Source organism: Benincasa hispida, chromosome 9, assembly GCF_009727055.1.
Source record: "Benincasa hispida cultivar B227 chromosome 9, ASM972705v1, whole genome shotgun sequence".
Classification (NCBI taxonomy): domain Eukaryota; kingdom Viridiplantae; phylum Streptophyta; class Magnoliopsida; order Cucurbitales; family Cucurbitaceae; genus Benincasa; species Benincasa hispida.
In genome coordinates, this window is record NC_052357.1 from 57006209 (window position 1) to 57018824 (window position 12616).

General features: G+C 36.0%; 1 long non-coding RNA gene across 1 annotated transcript; it reads right to left on the bottom strand.

Moving 5' to 3' along the window:
- Positions 1 to 11519: 11519 nt before the first annotated feature.
- LOC120086619 lies at positions 11520 to 12363 on the bottom strand. The gene is made up of 2 exons (XR_005484274.1): positions 11941 to 12363; positions 11520 to 11849 (listed from the first exon to the last, which is right to left on the bottom strand). It is a non-coding gene; the product is annotated as an uncharacterized LOC120086619 (long non-coding RNA).
- Positions 12364 to 12616: the final 253 nt, after the last annotated feature.

Sequence of the window (12616 nt, forward strand, 5' to 3'; positions counted from 1 at the left end):
TTAGAAGGTCGCTGCTTGAAAGGGATCTTAATCAATGGAACTCTGTCAAAGCTCTTTTCCCTTTTGCTGCATCAGAAAAGACCAACGTAGATGGAACTTAAGCACAAATGGCTCATTTCACATCTCCACCATCAAAGAAGCGCTTTTAATCAACACCACAACAATGGTATGAGTATCTTCTGGCTGTGGAAATCTTCTATTCCTTAGAAATGTATGTTTTTTTTTCCTTTATCTAGACCATGCTCCACAAAAGCATCAATTTAGACGTTCGACAAGAAAGATTGCCAAATACTGCTCTTAATCCTAACTGGTGTCCCAACTATCGTTGTGCTGATGAAACCATGGACCATCTCTTATTGCATTATCAGGGGATTATCGGGACCAAGGCCAAATCCGGAATTTGAATCCTGAGTCTGTGGTGAGGATGATATGATATAGGTCTTTGGGATCCAACAGAACACATGTATATGTTTTGGGTTGTACGTTGAGGTGCTTAGCCCTTTGCAGGTGTAACAACTCGACCCCCTAGGACTCAAGCTAGGCCGTTACTAACGCATGCATGCATGTAAGTTAAAACGACATTCTTTTATAATGAAATAAATACTAAATAATGAGATAACTAAAAAGATTTGCATTAAATTCAAATATTTAAAGGGATAGGGTACCCATAAATCATGAAAAGAAACAAATAAGTCTGAAAACAAAGCTTAAACGGTAGAATCTCAAAACTAAAAATTAAAACATAATAGAAATATTAAAATATGAGCGGAAGCATGTAAACTAGTCCTCAGTAGCTCGATCAAGGATTCCTCTTGTCAGTCGCTAGTGCATCTCTACCCTTACCTGAAACAACAACATGAGAAAAGTGAGTATAAAATACTCAGTAAGTAACCCCACTGCTGGGGTCAGGCTAGGGATCTATGTCCTCTAGATGCCTACCTCTGGTGGAACATAAATACTCCTCTAGTCCTCATGGGATTCATACATGAATAACTGATTTTGATCCTACTGTAGTTAAGTATACCCACTACTCTAGCAAGTCTCGTAGGACCCACAACCTCTGGTGAATCGCGAAGGAAAGCACCACCTCTAGTGAATCCCGAAGGAAACAAAACCTCTGGTGGATCCCAAAGGGAATCACCACCTCTAGTGAATCCCGAAGGAAACACAACCTCTGGTGAATCCCAAAGGAAAGCACCACCTCTAGTGAATTCCGAAGGAAACACAATCTATGGTGGATCCACCTCTAGAAAATAAAAAAGGAAACACAACCATTAGTGAGAATCTAACTAATCAGTGAGCATACTATCACGATTTCAACATCACAAGTATCATATCATGGTTCTATAACATATACATCTCATTACCATTGTTCTATAACATACATTTACATCTCATTATTGTGGTTCTATTTTTGGGAATGTCCTAGAACTCGCAGTTCATGTAAACATTCTATTTTATCAATAATAATAACTTGTTGATTTTGCATCTTATTATGAAAATCCAATAAATGCATCATTGACTATAGTTTGAATGTTGTAACTTCATGTAGTGACATAAACAGGATCAAGTTGACAGTATATAGCCTAAATGGTCTAATAAGTATATGGATGAAATTGGGTATCTCATCCTGGTAACACTATTGGATGCGGCCTACTCTGTAATTGTTACAAGAAGTTGTAAGGTGCTACAAACGATATGATCCACAAATCGTTCATGTTGAGACATGTGAGTGGGGACATCCTATGCAATGAGTTTGCATATAGACTGGACCACGAAAATAGTCACTTTTCTTCATAACGACCATTTACTATTAAAACTGACTATTTCATTTATCATATAACCTAAGTTAACTCGATATTAATCTTGAGCTAGCTATGAACTCCTGTTTGTTTGGAATTATCCTTTGATCTGCAAACGGTGAGAGTAGTCCAACAACACTGCTCAATAAGCTTAACATTTTGGGGATAAGATTGGATGAATAGTTGGGGACATAGCCTTGAAAGATGAAATTCACTCCTACCCTATTTAAGGTTAGTAGATAGGTTGTTCTTTTGAGTAATGATTTCAGGTCTTGAACAATCAGGGTCCGCCTTCTCATGTTAGAGAAAGGATTTGATTCATAGAGATTATGAATCAGAATTGTTCATTAAAGGATCAGTAGGAATTTAAGGAACAAGATGTATTCACAGGGGTAAAACGATATTTTTGACCAAGCTGTGATTACAAACAACCTGTAAAGGATTGACTTACTAATTATGGTTATTAAGTGGACATAATATATCTACAGTGAGGGGAGTTCAACTATGGGCTATAGTGGAGTGTCCCATTAGTTAAGGAATGAGGGTTAGGTTGGACTAATGAGTTTAGCTAATTAATCTCGAATCGTTGGAGCCCATGATCTGTAGATTCGTGAGGTCTCCCTACTAGCTTGTGAATGAATAATCTTTAGAGTAGCTTGAGAAATTAATTTGAAATGTTCAAATTATACGTTACAAGAGAATATATATTTAAATATGATTTTAATATATGAAGTTGATTATTGTGTAAAAATTAATTTAATAATTGATTTTAATTTAATTATTATTTTAAATTAATTTATGAAATTAATTTTAGAAAAATATTTTTTCAGTTTTATTAATCAAAATGGTTTTGAAATCATTTTGTGATTTTAAAAGAAAAATGAAAAACGGTTTTTGCATGCCATACAAAAATGGAAAATGATGTATTTCCATTATCATCTTCGTTATGCTCACACAAACCCCATCTTCTTCTCTCCATTAATACTCCAAGCATGAGTTGCAAGCCATGCAATTCACTTCTTTGCATGTTCATTTGCAATAAATAAAGAAGTTTGGAGTGATTTGAGAAGAGCTAATACATAAATTTTGAGAGAAATCTCTGTGAGAAGAAAGAATTCTTCGTATGTTCTTCACTGTTCTTCACTAATTCAGCCGTTCTTGAGTCCCACAACTCTATCTAAAGCTCCAAGAGGATAGTAGGAAAGACCTTGAGGTGGTTCACGATGATCTTTGGTGAAGACTACTACTGTAAAATCATGTTCTTGGAGAGTTCTTCAAAGGTATGATCTTAAAACTCTCTTTTTAGAAAAGCATGATATAGTTTCTGCCAAAATTAATGAATTTGAATTCTTATAGATCCTTGATACTTCCGCTGCATTTTATTTAACTCTTTTAATTGGTATCAAAGCATCTTTTAATCATTCAATTCAATTTAATTTTGGTATGATGGGTGTTTTTCATAAGATATATGAAACTGATGCACTGGTATGGTTTTTTTAGTTTTGACATCTTAATTCTCTTTAATTTCTCAATTAGATTTGTAATTGGTTCTTGTTTGATGAGCTTTTATGTGTTAGCAAGTGTATGTAATTTATTTGGAGTCATTAGAGTTGAAATTAAGATGTAATTGAAGAAACAAGTGAAGGAGGCCAAGCTGTTGTTCCAGTTTTTTCAGCTTTTGATCAAATTTGTTGCTAAGGTTCAGTTGCTAAGCGATCGTTTCATTCCAGACGTTACACGATGTGAAGAAAAGCTAGACGATCCTTTAGCAATGGACGCTGGTCATTGTGATGTTGAACGCTAAGCGATTGTGTACCTGCGGAAGCTAAGCGATGCGTGAATTTGCTATACGATAGCACTACGCGATCGTTTAGCTTTATCGTGGGAACTAAATGATATGTTGAATTTTCTAAATGATGGCACTATACGATCTTTTAGCTACGACGCGTGTTGATCGATGCGATGAAGTGCTACGCGATAGCACTGAGTAATTGTATAGACAAATGTTGGGCGACGCGATGATGTTTTATACGATGGAGCTAAGCGATCGTTTAGCTGCGGTGGATACTAAGCGATAACATGAAAGCATTGGGTGATGGTGTTAAGTGATCATTTAGTTCTATGCAATGGAGCTAAGCGATAGCAAGGCGAAGGAACTAAACGATCGTGTAGTCCTATACGATATAGCTAAGTGATCGCTATGCTTCGAAAAAACACTAAGCGATCATGTACTTCTTCTCAATCTAAGGTAATGACACTACACGATTACCTTCAGCGTTACACGATCGGCCTTAGCAACACTTTAAGGTTGGATCGAGAGTAGCTGGTTCGACTGGTTTTCTCAAGTTCCACTCCGGTTCAGCCTTGGTTTGGTTCAGACATTGTTGGTCCGACTCAGACTCATCCAGCCCGGTTCAAGATGCTTGGGTTTGGTTTGGAGTGGTTTGAGTGGTTCAAAGATGATTTTGAAACTGTTTGTAATAGTTAAGCATCTATTTGCTTGTTTATGCCAAAACAAAAATCATATCAGTTAGCATTTAATTGTTTATGCATGAGATGTATGTAATAATTAAATAATTCATATATATGCATACGGTATGCCATGTAGATTTAAAACCCCACTATAGGAAGCATGCTACATGCATTGAAAGTATGTTATAATTGTTATAATATATAGTATGCATGTTAGGGTTATGTTTAATATAATGGTTATATTAGATACCTTTGTTGAATGTTATGGATGTTAAGCATGTCTAAATTTTGTAAGTTGTTATAAAATTGGTCAGACATTTAAAATTATAACAAAGAATAGTTGCATGCTCACTTAGGTTAACAACTAATTTTGAAACGTTAAAATAGATTGTTACCTTATAAAATACGGTTACAAACTCATATTGGTTCATAAACCTATCCAAGTCTGAGGGTACTTAAGTTGACGGTTTACGGAATACCTCCTACCTGGGGATTATGACCGAATTATTGAGAGTTGTTAACTGATTTTATGAGCTTGCATGAGCGTTGTGAGGTAATAAAAATGGTTTATCACCTAGACATTGTAGATTAAATCCAATTATAAGTGTTATATTTGGATAAACCACTTAGACTTAGGTTGAATGAAATTAGCTGTCATGCCTAAGTAAATTACCCAAACATTTAGAACATTTCAGTGGGAGATTAACAATATATTTGATATATAGTTATTAGCTCTCACATCCTCAAGAGTTCACACCGTGAGATCCATGCTCGGCTTCATGTCGATTTTACCTCGACTGCTCCATACGAAAAGTGTTTGCATGGGTCAATAACAAGGTGAGTGAGGGAGGTGGTTCATAGTAAGTGGGTGAAGAAAATGTGTCAACATTATCCTATGGTCTCCTCCATTAGTTTGAACCGTGAGATTCCTATGTTGCGCCTATCGTTTTTATGCAGCACTAGCTAGTCGTTAACCGCAGCCTATCCCTACAGAGAGTTGTAACATAGTATTCAGAACAACCCAGGCTTCAGTAAAATGAATAGAGTCTTATAGTTTCATCTTGGATATTGTCTTCTATCTCGAAGGTATATTCATACCGTCCTATAAGATCTGAAAATGGCGGGTCACACTTACGAGAATTACTAATTGTTAGTAAAGATCTTGATCGAAAACAATAACCAAAAGAACTATTGGAATATGAGTTATTCTAGATAATAGTATTTGGTCAAGAACATTCTTCCCTCTGTGAAGAAATTCTTGAGTGCCCCACGGTAGCATCCATTCTAAATTACTTAAGATCATTGTAATAAATAAAGATTTATTGGGCACTTTATTAGTTTTGCTAAAAATGGATTTAGATGCGTATTTAATAGAGTTTGTTTAAAATGTTTCAGCAATGTCGAACTCAATCATACAATTGCTTGCTTCTGACATATTTAATGGAGAGGGTTATTCAAATTGGAAGTCAAATATCAATACAATATTAGTAGTAGACGATTTGAGGTTTGTGTTGACGGAGGATTGTCCTCCAGTTCCCAGTTCAACGGCTACCCGAAATGTTCGGGATGTCTATGATAGGTGGGTGAGGGCGAATGAAAAAGCCCGGGCCTATATCTTGGCAAGTATATCTGATGTACTCAACAAGAAACATGAGGTCATTCCTACAGCTCGTGAGATTATGGCATCATTATAGGAGATGTTCGAGCAACCGTCATCGTCTGTTAGACATGAAGCCATCTAATATGTGTATGTGACACGCATGAAAGATGGGACCAACGTAAGAGAACATGTTCTCAACATGATGGTCCATTTTAACATTGTGGAGGCTCACAGGGCTATGATAGATGAGACAAGTCAAGTAAGCATGATACTGGAATCCCTCCCTGAGAACTATCTGTCGTTCCGGACAAATGCTGTCATGAACAAAATCACTTATAACTTAACAACGTTGTTGAATGAATTGCAAACTTACTAATCTATGATGAAACTGAAGGAAAAACAAATAAATGTTATCTCGAAAACGAAAAAGTTTTACAAAGGGTCCACGTCTTGTATGAAACCCATTGATGATAAGAAAGTTGGTCCTTCTTCTTCTAAGGATAAAACCGTACAAATGAAGAAGAAAGGAAAAGGGAAAAAGAAAACCACTACGAATAAAAACAAAAACAAAACTCCCAAGGGAAAATGTTTCCATTAAGAGGTTGGGCATTGGAAACAAAATTGCCCAAAATATCTAGCTGAAAAGAAAGCATAAAAGACTAAACAAGGTAAATATGATTTACTAGTTATTGAAACATGTTTAGTGTAAAATTCTCACCTTATTTGGATATTAGATTCAGGCACCGCTAATCATGTTTGTACTTTTCTACAGGAAACTAGTTCTTGGAGAAGACTTTTTTAATATGAGATGACTTTCAAGGTAGGAACAGGTGAAGTCATTTCAGCTGAAGCAGTGGGAGATGTGAAGTTGTTTTTTGGAGATTCTTTTATCTTGCTCAAGAATGTGTTCTTTGTACCTAAGATTAAAAGAAATTTGATCTGCATTTCATGTCTTTTAGAGAATATGTACAGTGTATTTTTTGAATGTAATGAAGTGTTTGTTTATTCAAGAGGTGTTCATATTTGTTCTGCTAAACTTGAAAATAACTTATACATATTACAACCAACTGAAGCAAAAGCCATTTTAAATATAGAGATGTTTAAAACGGTTGAAACTCATAATAAAAAGCGGAAAATTTCTCCTAACGCCTTTCTTTGGCACCTCAGGCTTGGTCACATTAATCTCAACAGGATTGAGAGATTGGTAAAAAAATGGTCATCTAAATCAGTTAGAAGACAGTTCCCTACCTCCATATGAATCATGTCTTGAGGGAAAAATGACGAAAAATCTTTTTCTGACAAAGGTCTTCGTGCCATAGAACCTCTTGAACTTATACATTCAAACCTTTGTGGTTCGATGAATGTTAAAACTCGAGGAGGATATCAATACTTCGTCAGTTTTATTGACGATAACTCTGTATATGGATATATTTACTTAATCAGTAACAAGTCTGAAACTCTTGAAAAGTTCAAAGAATTTAAGGTTGAGATTGAAAATCAGTTAAGTAAAAGAATTAAAACACTTCGATCTGATCGAGGTAGTGAGTATATGAATTTGCAATTTCAGAACTATCAAGTAAATCATGGAATTCAATCCCAACTCATAGCACTCGGACTACCACAACAAAACGGTGTTGTAGAAAGGAGAAATCGAAGCTTGTTGAACATGGTTCGGTCTATGATGAGTTATGCTCAATTACCTTAATCCTTTTAGAGGTATGCAGTACAGACTACAGTTTATATTCTGAACGTTGTTTCGTCCAAAACTGTTTCAGAAACACCATATGAATTATAGAAAGGACGCAAAGCAAGTTTACGTCATTTCTGTATCTGGAGTTGTCAGCACACGTGTTGGTACAGAACCCTAAGAAATTGGCAACACGTTCAAAATTATGCCTATTTGTAGGATATCCCATGGAAACAAAAGAAGGATACTTTTTTTTATCTCTAAGAAGATAAAGTATTTGTATCGACAAATGCAACTTTCTTGGAAGATGATTATATTAAAAATCATCTACCTCACAGTAAACTAATATTGCAAGAAGTGTCTAAAGATACTACAGAAAGATCAACAAGAGTTGCTGATCAAGTTGGTCCATCAACAACGGTAGTTGTCCCGTCACGTCCATCCCAAGAGTTGGGAATGCCTCGTCGTAGTGGGAGGGTTATTCAACAACCTGAACGTTACATGGGCTTAACAGAAACTCAAAACATCATACAAGATGATGGTTTAGAGGATGCATTAACCTTTAAGAAGGCAATGGAAGATGTCGATAGAGAACAATGGATAAAAGCCATAGACGATGAAATGGAGTCTATGTACTTCAACTCAGTCTGGGAACTTGTATATCAACCACAAGGTGTTACACCTATAGGTTGTAAGTGGATCTACAAGAGAAAACGAGACCAAACTGGCAAGGTACAAACCTATAAATCTAGACTTGTGGTAAAAGGTTTTACCCAAAGAGACGGGTTTGATTATGAAGAAACGTTTTCTCCTGTTGCCATGATCAAATCAATAAGAATACTTCTTGTCATTGCCACATATTATGACTATGAGATATGGCAAATGGATGTCAAGATAACTTTTCTAAATGGCTATCTTCATGAAAGTATTTTTATGTCTTAACTAAAGGGGTTCGTTGAACAAGGACACGAACATAAAGTCTGTAAGCTTAATCGATCAATTTATGGATTGAAACAAGCATCCAAATCCTGGAATATAAGATTTGACACTGTGATCATATCTTATGGCTTTGAATAAAACATTGACAAACCTTGTGTATACAAGAAGATAGTTAACAAAACTGTATAATATGCGTTGATGATATCTTACTCATTGGGAACGAGACAAGTTTTCTTGCTGATGTAAAAAGATGGTTAGCAAGACAGTTCCAAATGAAAGATTTGAGTGATGCTCAGTATGTTTTAGGAATACAGATTTTTTTAAACCAAAAGAATTGAACATTGGCACTATCTCAAGCATCTTATGTTGACAAGATGTTGTCAAGATATAATATGAAAAATTCCAAGAAGGGTTTATTACCTTTCAGGCATGGAATTCATTTGTCGAAGGAACAATGTTCTAAGACACCTCAAGAGGTTGAGGAGATGAACAGAATTCCATATGCATCTGCAGTTGGGAGTTTCATGTACGCTATGTTGTGTACATGTCCTGACATATGTTTTTCAGTTGGAATCCTCAGCAGGTTCCAATCCAATCCTCAAGTATCTAAGGAGAACGAGGGACTATATGCTTGTGTATTAACCTAAGGATTTGATCCTTACAGAATACACTGATTCTGATTTTCAGACTGACATAGATTCCAGAAAATCTATCTCAAGATCAGTTTTCACTTTTAACGAGGAGCGATAGTTTGGAGAAGCATCCAGTAAAGTTGTATCGCTGACTCCACCATGGAAGCATAATACGTGGCTGCATGCGAAGTTGCTAAGGAAGCAGTATGGCTATACAAATTCTTAGCTGATTTGAAAGTCCTTCCAAATATGCACCTACCTGTCACACTGTATTGTGAGAACAGTGGTGCAATTGCTAACTCAAAGGAACCCAGGAGTCACAAGCGTGGAACACACATTGAAAGGAAGTACCATCTCATCCGAGAGATTCTACACAGAGGAAATGTGCTCTTCACAAAGGTAGCCTCTGAAGACAACCTTGCTGATCCATTCACCAAGGTCATCTCGGCTAAAGTTTTTGAGGGCCACCTAGTTGGACTAGGACTCCGAGTAGTGTAATCTAGGGCAAGTGGGAGAATGTCTATGGTATTATAGATGCCCTAGTTTATTATATTTTTCCCGTTATGTATCTCAACATTATATTGTATATATTTGTTCTTACTGGAGTTTTAGTCCAAGTGGGAGATTGTTGTGAATTCCCTAGAACTCGCAGTTCATGTTAAACATTCTATTGTATCAATAATAATGACTTGTTGATTTTGCATCTTATTATGAAAATAAAAAAAAAACGCATCCTTGGTTATAGTCTGAATGCTATAACTTTATATAGTGATATAAATAGGATCAAGTTTACAGTATATAGCCTAAATGGTCTAATAAGTATATGGATGAAATTGGGTATCTCATCCTGGTAAAACTATAAGATGCGGCCTACTCTGTAATTGTTACAAGAAGTTGTAAGGTACTACAAATGATATGATCCACAAATCGTTCATGTTGAGACATATGAGTGGGGACATCTTATGCAATGAGTTTGCATATAGACTGGACCACGAACATAGTCACTTTTCTTCATAACGACCATTTACTATTAAAACTGACTATTTCATTTATCATATAACCTAAGTTAACTCGATATTAATCCTGAGCTAGCTATGAACTCGTGTTTGTTCGGGATTATCCTTGATCTGCAAACGGTGAGAGTAGTCCAACAACACTGCTCACTAAGCTTACCTTTTTTAGGACAAGACTGGATGAATAGCTGGGGACATAGCCTTGCAAGATGGAATTCACTCATACCCTATTTAGGGTTAGTAGATAAATTGTTCTCTTAAGTACTGATTCTAGGTCTTGAACAATCGAGGTCCCGCCTTCTCATGTTAGGGAAATGATTTGATTCATAGAGATTATGAATTAGAATTGTTCATTAAAGGATCAGTAAGAACTTAAGGAACAAGATGTATTCACAGGGGTAAAACGATACTTTTTACCTAGCTGTGATTACGAACAACTTGTGCAGGATCGACTTACTGATTATGGTTATCAAGTGGATATAATATATCTACAGTGAGGGGAGTTCAACTATGGGCTATAGTGGAGTGTCTCATTAGTTAACAAATGGGGGTTAGATCGGGCTAATAAGATTAGTCAATTAATCTCGAATCGTTGGAGCCTATGATCTGTAAGTCCGCGAGGTTTCCCTACTAGCTCGTAAATGAATAAGCTTTAGAGTAACTTGTGAAATTAATTTAAAACGTTCAAATTAAACAAGACAGGAGAATATATATTTAAATATGATTTAAATATATGAAGCTGATTATTGTGCATTTAATATTTGATATTAAATTAATTATTATTTTATATTAATTTATGAAATTAATTGTACATTTTTTTTTTAGTTTTGTTAATCAAAATGGTTTTGAAATCATTTTGTGATTTTAAAAGAAAAATGAAAAATGATGTATTTCCATTATTACCTTCGTTATGCTCACACAAACCCCATCTCCTTCTCTCCATTAATACTCTAAGCATGAGCTGCAAGCCATGCAATTCATTTCTTTGCATGTTCATCTGCGATAAATAAAGAAGTTTGGAGTGATTTGAGAAGAGCTAATACAGAAATTTTGAGAGAAAAACTCTGTGAGAAGAAAGAATTCTTCCTTTTGGACAGCTGTGTGTTCTTCACTGTTCTTTAATAATTTAAGTTGTTCTTGAGCCCCACAACTCTGTCTAAAGCTCCAAGAGTATAGTGGGGAAGACTTTGGGGTGCTTTACGGTGATCTCGGGTGAAGACTGTTGCTGAACAATCAAGTTCTTGGAGAGCTCTTCAAAGATATGATCTTAAAACTCTCTTTTTAGAAAAGCATGTTATAGTTTCTACTAAAATTAGTGAATTTGAATGCTTATGAATCCTTAATACTTCCGTGATGTTATTTAACTCTTTCATCTATAACATACATAAACATCTTATTATCATGGTTCTATAACATACATATACATCTCATTGTCCGAGATCAAATACAATCTCATGGACTAAAACCAATTGGGTAAAGTATCTATATGCGCATTTAATCTTTCAGATCCTCATACAAAAACATACATCGATTATACTATATTATCAGGCTGTCATGCTTGCATACATCTAGTGTCTGGCTCGTGGAAGCATGACATCTAGTGTCTGGCTCGAAGCAACAACTTACTCCAAACTTACCAAACTTCAAAAGAAAATTGACCTTTACTTTGTTGAGCAATGCCCTTAGAAATCTCAAATCTTGAATCTAAAGTCCAAGCCATGGAGATATTAACAATTTTAATCCAAAACAAATTGGGTAAACAAACCTCTCAAATAAAAAACTCCAAAAATCTTACCCAAAGTTTTCAAGACCCAACGAGAAACAACCCAAAATTTCGGCGGCAGAGAGATTGGACAGCGACAGCAACCTCTACGTGAGCCGGACAGGTACGGCGAGCTGGCAGTGCGGACGGCGGCTGGCGAGGCTGGGCGAGTCACGGTGGCGCGGCTGACGCCACGAACGGCGAGTGGCGTCGTGCGGTATAGGGCTTGGCGCGAACGGATGATTGGGTGGAGGGGGTGAGAGGGTGCGGCGCACGGAGCATGAGCAACTAGAGGCGGTGGGTTGCGGAGAGGGAGAGGCACAAGAGAGAGATGGAGATCGGAGGGGTCTCGGGCGTCGCGCTAAAGAAAAGAAAAACTTAGGGGGCGGCTCGGGAAACGTGAGGGGATGGGGTGTGCACATGAATCGAGAGAGCTCGATGGTTTTCTTCTTTTTTTTTTTTTTTAAGTAGAAGAAAATAATTAAAATATAAATAAAATAAAATATTTCATTTTATTTTATTCTATTACATCTAATCTTATTTTATTTTATTCTCTTTTTTCCAACTTTTAACCCTTTTTTCCCTTTAATTTTCAATTCAAAAAGAATTTAACTACTCCCCTTCCGAAATGAAATTAATTCTTGACATAAATTTTCAACATAAATTTTCAACTTTAATTAATTAAATTCCAGCAGTTACACTTAAAATT